This window comes from Octopus bimaculoides, chromosome 13 (assembly GCF_001194135.2).
Source record: "Octopus bimaculoides isolate UCB-OBI-ISO-001 chromosome 13, ASM119413v2, whole genome shotgun sequence".
In the NCBI taxonomy this organism is placed as follows: domain Eukaryota; kingdom Metazoa; phylum Mollusca; class Cephalopoda; order Octopoda; family Octopodidae; genus Octopus; species Octopus bimaculoides.
In genome coordinates this window covers 22,200,759-22,208,846 of record NC_068993.1, presented here as the reverse complement: position 1 = coordinate 22,208,846, position 8,088 = coordinate 22,200,759, and the positions used below count along the sequence as shown (strand labels likewise).

General features: G+C 37.5%; 1 pseudogene; it reads right to left on the bottom strand.

Moving 5' to 3' along the window:
• Positions 1-203: 203 nt before the first annotated feature.
• On the bottom strand, positions 204-303 carry LOC128249329 (U6 spliceosomal RNA; annotated as a pseudogene).
• Between the last annotated feature and the right edge of the window lie 7,785 nt (positions 304-8,088).

Sequence of the window (8,088 nt, the reverse complement as noted above, 5' to 3'; positions counted from 1 at the left end):
CGTATGACCGAGCAGATGCCGCTGTATAAAGCAGCTATCCATCCGCGGAAGACCGGACCGAAACCAGCTGCCTTGAGAACAGCTGCCAGGTATCGATGGTCGACCCTATCGAAGGCTTTAGACTGATCTAGATTGATCAAAGCCCCACCCGCACCAGCTTCGTTACCCACCCTCTCTATGATGTAGCGCATGAGATGGAGGTGGAAAATATGGAACGCTTCACGAATTTGCGTGTCATCCTTGCGCAGGGGCCATGCTAATCTTCTCTGTATCGTTCCAATTTTAGTATATCTCCGCGCTGAATAACAACATGGGTGTGCTACACCGGGCTCTCCATTCAAAAACAAATCTAATCGAATAACATCGGTGGAATGAGATTAAGGAACCAGTGGAAGCGGTCTTTTAACGAAAATAATCACAAAAAAGAAATTTTACTTCCATACAAAGCGCAGTTTCTCCTATGCACGATGTCTCAGTGAAGCATGTGCGAAACACACGTGAAATCAACACCGAAAAGTTTACAAAGTATAAAATATAAATGGAACAAAACAGTAAGTACATAAATTGTCTAATTACGCATACACTCGAATGTCTACACAATCATATATACATTTTAATGCTTAAAGGACAACACATACATCTCAATGTTTACACAACTACAGGACACAGATACACGCATATGTAAACACGTGTCACAAGCGAAGTAAAAAAAAAAACATAAATTTAAAAACAAAAGAACTAAGCCCGGAGATAAATACACAAATAAAAACAAAGAAAAAAAAACAGACGAATACAGATCTGTTAGCCTTAAGGAACTACGTTACGAGCAATGTTTATATGTAGGGAACTCAGAGGCGGTGTTGTCTCAAAAAATTAACCCTAAACAGAAAGATCCGTCCCCTAATATCAACGTTCAAGCTCGTCATGTCTTAATGATAACAAAGCAGAATACAAACCGAATCGCGTAAACAAATGTTGAACCAACTACTGGTTCAAATCTTCCCGAAACACAGGAGCTGAAAGTACCCTACAACCGGAATATTGCAACAGAAGGCCATTCATGCTCGTCATCAAATAGCCTAAACGAAAAGAATAAAAAATGGTATAGGGAAGATAATAAAGTAGTTCTGTCTTCTATCATGCCGTATATTTCCTCACAAATAAATCTAATACTGTACAAACCTACTTAAACTAGAGGCAGAAACACTTTGAAGTAAGGCCCTACATAGACAGTAACAAATTTGCCAACGTCAGAAGAAACAATATGAAAAACAAATTACTAACTGAATTAGTGATTGACCAAATTAAATAATCAGTAAAAGATAAAAAGAATGAAACTGCAGCTAAAGAAGATACTACAGAGGAAACAATTATAGACCAGCCTAGGGCTGATGAAAATGCAGTAATAATTGAAAGAGTTAATGTAACTGATAAGCAAAGTGAGATACTCTCTGAAACAACCATAAACACTAAGGCAGGTGAAAATCAAATACATGAAGAAAGTCATACAGAAATCGACGCAAAAGAACTACATGATCTAAAAAGTCAAATCATGATTGAATGGCTGAAAATTAAAGAAACTAGTATGAATGAACGCGACAATCTCAAAAAAATTCGCAATTCTAACCAAAATCTGAAAATAATTGATAAAATCCGCCTTGCACTTCATGATATAATTTCAGCTAATGATATTAACTTTACAGACCTCAACCACCTGTACTATGAATCCGCAAAAATCTCAACGATTCTATGTAGCGAAAGATTAGAAAACGACAACATTCCCATAAAAAGCCTACTTGGCAGGTGTGTATTCTGACATAGAATGTCTCAAATACCTTAAGTTTCACAAGACTATCAAGCCAACAAAAATTCGAAAATTAAATAAAAAATATAACATGAAAACCATATTTGACATTGATACCGCCATAGAAACCACCAAGCAAATGATATGTGCTAAAGCTGCCCGCATAGCAAGGTATGAAAAGCGCGTTAGATTCTTCAAGGACAACAACATGTTCAAAAATAATCCAAAACATTTTTACAGGAAGATAGGGAAAATACCAGTTTCAGTAAAGTCTGTCCTATCAAAAGAAGAAGTGCAGGAATTTTGGAATAGAATTTGGGCAGAAGAAAAAACAAGCAATGAAAAGGACCCTTGGATTGATAGAATATGTACAGAATTAGCTTCCTTAGAAGAGCAAAACTGGGAGTGTATCAAGGTAGTGGATGCAAGATCGGCTCTTAGGAAGTCAAGCAAATGGAAGTCTCCAGGAAAGGATAAAATTCCTAACTTCTGGTTGAATGCCTTACCAGAGAGCCATGAACTACTAACAAAACTTTACAACAATGTTTTGCAGCAACCTAGTATGATTCCTTCTTGGCTAGTTAATGGTTTAACATGACTGTTTCCAAAAGTTGAAGAAACAAATGAACCAAAAAATTATAGACCCATAACCTGCTTAACAACAATGTATAAAATGCTAACATCTGTCTCAACTGAATATACTTATGGTTTTTTAATAGAAAGTGGCATATTCCATAATGAGCAAAAAGGATATAAACGTGGGTCCTATGGTTGTAAAGATCAGCTACTTACTCATCAATGAGATGGTCTTAGAAGATTGTCACAAACGACACAAAAACTTATCGATAGCCTGGATAGACTATAATAAGGCCTTTGATAGCCTACCACATAGCTAGATTAAGAAATGTCTGGAAATGTATAAGATAGCATCCAACTCTTCGAAACTTCTTGTCTTGTAATATGAGATCATGGAGAACCACACTAACTTTGAATAGTGACAATGAATCTCTTAATGCTGGAGATGTAAGAATTCCAAGTGGCATTTCCCAAGGTGACTCTCTATCACCACTCCTCTTTTGTCTAGCTTTAATATCTCTCTCTAAATTGTTTAATGATATACAATACGACTATAAAATGTTTGATAAAAATATAAATCAACTCATTTACATAGATGATTTAAAGCTCTTTTCAAAAAATGACCAACAACTACAGGGGTTACTAGCGATTGTTAAACAATTCAGTGATGACATCAGGATGCAATTTGGCCTCGATAAATGTGCAAAAGCTACCTTTATCAAAGGTAAAATGACAGAAACATCCAATGTTAATCTTGACTAGCAGAATGTCATAAACGAATTAGAACCAGCGGAGAGCTACAAATACATAGGGGTAATTGACGGGCACGGAATCAAACATTCAGTGATGAGGGAAAAGATAAGAAGAGAATGTTATCGCATGGTAAGGGCAATACTCAAGACAGAACTGAATGCAAGAAACAGGATCGAAGCGATCAGTACTTTAGCCATACCAGTCGTGACTTACAGTTTCAATATCATTAACTGGTCGATTACTGAAATATGTAATCTCGACAGAAAAATACGAAAATTGTTGACAATGCATAGAATGCGCCACCTTAAGGCAGCTATAGAACGACTTACCTACCAAGAAAAGAGGGTGGCCGTGAACTTTTACAACTAGAATTAACAATGAAGATTACCACAATTGGCCTAAACACCCACCTGAAAAACTCTGGTGATGACTGGATTTCAAAACTTGTCTCAAAGCATGAAAGCAAGAAAGCATCATACTCAGTAACAAATCAGGCAGAGGAATATCTAAGTGAATTCCAAATACAACAAATTCCAGAATTAGACGTACTAAAAACAAGCGCATAAAAAGCTAATTGCATGAAAACCTTTGCTAAAAGAGCCACCTTAGATATTCTTACTGATAAATCGCAAGAAAAACAAACTCCTCAATGGCAAATATCCAAAGAGAGCTAATAGTGCCGATGTTGACAAAGCCATCAATGGTTGGTGTCTTCTGGCTTAAAATAAGAAACAGGTTTATCATAGCAGCTCAAGATCAATGCTTACCTACAAAATACTACCAGGCCCACATATTAAAGAACGGCAGTAACCCAACATGTCGTGTATGTCAACAACAAAATGAAACCATTGATCATGTTGTCTCCATGTGCAGTCTTCTTTCGCCTACAGAGCATCTCAACAGGCATGATAGAGCACAATATATTCACTGGGTAATTTGCAAAAACCAGGACCTGCCCCATGATAAAATCAGGTGGGAATACAAACCACCTCCAGTGCTTGAAAATGATCGCATCTCACTCCTCTGGAACTTCACCATTCAAACATTCCTGTGTCTTAAACCCAATGTAACTCAATCCATCATTGTCCATCCATTAACTTCCTTACAAATTTTTGTTCTATCAACAATTATTTGTCTATATTTACAAGTGTTTGCAACTCTCAATGAAGAGCGACAGTGGCAGTATTAATACCGAAAGGTAATATTTATCCCCATTTAATTGTACTTATTCTATTAGGATAAACTATATTACGGTGGTTACCATGAGAAAATGTCCCATATTGGCTTTTGGTGCAAAATGCACCCTTGTTTATATCGCTAGCGGAGAGATAAATACCCACCACATACACACGTAGGTGTATGACTACATGTGGATCGTTGCCGATCTTTTTCCTCCGACTTCCTTTTCTCTTGGACTTTCCTTTGTCTCCTGTTTCTGAAGAAGAGCTTTGCTCGAAACGTAAAACTACCTTTCGTAAAACTCGAAGCGTAAAACTTCCCTGAGTATCTGTTAATACTTTGCATGTACCACGTCCTCGTTTTGTTGTTTTTTCTTGTGTTTTAACAAAATCTATGTAACAATATTTGATTAATATAATGAAACTTTAGGATACAATATACAAAGGAAACAACAACAAAACAATCAAACCGTAAGCTGCCCCAACTTGAGAAAACTCGTTACGTGGTGAGTGGACAGCGGAAGAAATCTTCTGTGTAGTTCTATTGAGGAATCAAGAAGATATTATAGCATTTCCTTATTAGTACTATTGGTTGTAATAATGATGCAAATGTGGAGCAGAATTGCACATATGTGTACTGTTGTGTTTCTTCAGTTGATTTAGATAAGATATGAGTAGAGAAACGAAGGAAGACTAGATGGAATAGCAGGTAAACACTCGTCTTGCCTCTCTATTTCTCTTATCAGAAGTGTTCGCATAGAAAACAGTTGTAATTTTAGTTAAATTACGAACAAAAACCAAAAAAGGGTGGGGTGCTAAAACATAATAAAGCATTAAAAAAAAACAATCCGCTGTCCGAAAAATATCATCATAGAGATATTTTGTGAAGTTCCTGTTATGACTACAAATCTAGGTTACGACCTTAATCCTTGGTGACTAGCACTTAATAGATTAAATTGAGAGCTGTGGATTTAAAAAAAAAATATTATACACTGCTGCTGATACTGCTGTTATATTTCTTGATGTTTTTGTTATTGCCATTGCTGATTTCAATTTAAATTAGGAAAAAGAATGAATTATGCGAAGCAGTAATTCTTCCCCCAGTTCTCACTTGGTCTCCTGACACCAGCCTGACAGAGTATTGCTTTAACAGTCAATGCTGAAAATGTTTCAATTAAGCTTTGATTTCTATCGCACAGATTGATTGAAACATATTGTTATTCTTTTCTCGTTTTTATATACTTCCTATTCCTTTATCCGTCACACAATCACGCTATATCCTGCCACCATCGCACCACCATCCCATCACCACCACCACCACCACCACCACCACCACCACCACACACTGCCGTTGCCAACGCCCTGGATAATATACATTTTATCATACTAGGTCTCATAAAGTGACAGGTGTTCGCGAAGTTTTGCCGTTTGTGATTAGATTACTTGCGGCCATTATTATTGAATGGTAATAAACAAACAAACAATCAAACAAACAAATAAATGGATAAATAAATAAGAAGCTGTTTAGTTATTATACTGTAGCCTATAAGTTGACATTCAGAGATTCAGAGTCTCATATGTGCTATCGAGATTTGATTCTATTTATTTCGCAAATAATTAAAATAAAACAACGGCAAAAGCGGTAACTAGGAATTTACTATTGTTTTCTTCTGAGTCAGTTCAATATTGATTCAATACATGACTAGCATTTATTGTATCAATATCTCGGTTAGGATTTGAACACAGAAAGTAGTTGCCGGAAACACAAAGTTAGTCAAATATTCTGATAGTTTCGAGCTACTAATCTCTCGAACAATACATTTAAACTTTAGGATAAAGCTTATAAATAATAGGTGTGGGTAGAGTGAAACCAAAGCCTAGTATTTTACTGGGAGTGGTTTTATATATTCGTGTAGTTTGAAGGGCTAAATTTACACCGGCGAATTTTTAAAATTCAGAGCGTACAGAAGCAGACAGTCTGTTTCTGACAACTTTACAACAGTATATATATCGTTGATTTGATAAATAATGTTTATATTATTATTAATAAGAATAAGGCAGCGACATCGCGGAATCTATAGCACACTGGATAAAATGCTTCCTCTTTACTTTTTGAGTTCGACTTCTGCCGAGGTCGAATTTGCCTTTCATTCTTTCGAGGCATCCCTTGGTGTAGGACATACCCCAAAATTCGGACAAATATGAGTTATTTTCCACAAAGAAATCCTAGCTCAAAAGCTCTTTACCGTCTAACAAAGAACCAAGGGTTTCACACTGATACTGATTTACCATGGGCAGTAAGTGATTCGAATAAAAATCTCAGACATATCACCACAGCTACACTGCTGGTAGATGGTGACAAGTGTAATTTAAGAAGACCCTGACACGCTGCTAGAATTAAAAAAAATATTCCGAACAGTCAATTAGGTCGTGATTTTGATTCACTTGAAATCTGAGACACTAGACAGAATACTCGAACTATTAGAGACCCTAGGAGAGCACCAGGTGCAATACTGGATCAAACACAAACTGAGACAAACTAGAGTGTCGCCAGGCATTCACAACCCTTTGTTAATGGATCGATGCGATCGCTGGAAAATCTACGTTGGTGCTCTATAGAGAGTTAGTGACAGGTAAGAGCGACAACTTTCTCGAGGAGGCTCATGCACGGACTTGCATCAATTGCCCAGGCTGATTCGGAGGACTTTCAGACAGGGCTCATGGTTAAGTTTCAGAAATCTCTGACCTGGCAGTGCTATCGGAGGGCATTGTCTGTTTGAGATATATCCTACAGACAGACACGGAAGCGCCGATAGTCGGACCTGCTGGAAATGCGCGCTGATCAGTTTAACTGTTCGCACTCGTCCAGAGTCCGAGCATTGTTGCTATGAGGAGTTTTGTTGAACAGTTGATGTTGCCAGAGGGGACAGTCCGGCTGAGTTAATTGAGAAGATAGTCCTGCCCATCTTCTTTTGCCGTGAAGAACAAGCAATATTTATCTATCTGTTGGCTATAACTAAAGATGTTGCGTGGTGGTTCAGATTGAAAGGGCCGAAAATAGATACCTTTCCTCATTGGCAAAGCTCTCAGCTTTTTCAGGTTTCACTTAGGACGGAAAATGTGTTAGAGGAGGAAGTGCTGTTCACAGGATTTTATGAATTTACTCCTCCCTGAAAATTTCTGGCCTTGTGGCTATATTAGCAGTCATGTAAAAATATGGAATGTTCTCTACGCCCTGAGTCCAAATTCCGATAATGCCAACCTTGCTTTTCATCTATCTGTGGTGGATAAAACAGAGTACCAGTCAAGTGTTGAGATCGTTGTAATCGACTAACCTCTTCCCCTAAAAATTGCAGGCCTTGTGCCTAAATAAGAGAGAAACAAATAATGTAGTACTAGTTATAGAAGTCGGGTAATAAATAAGACAAGCACCAGTCAAATAATGTGTGTCATTTAAGTTGGTTTTATAAATTCAGTTTTTAGAATGTTTGGCCTTCTGCCAATGTGGGACATTTTAAATATATTTTATCATTGTCTACTTTCATTATAAAGATTCACCAATAGTGGCAATAACGTCTTCGATAGCAGCAACTTCAACAACAACAACAATAACAATAACCACAGCAGCAGGCGAAGACTGATAACAATTTTGGCATGTATGTAACGGAAACGGTACACATAGCGAGAGCTTCTAAGCATCGCCACCAACACCACCACTACCATTACCATCGTCACCACCACCACCACCACCACCACAACCACCACCACCACCACTAC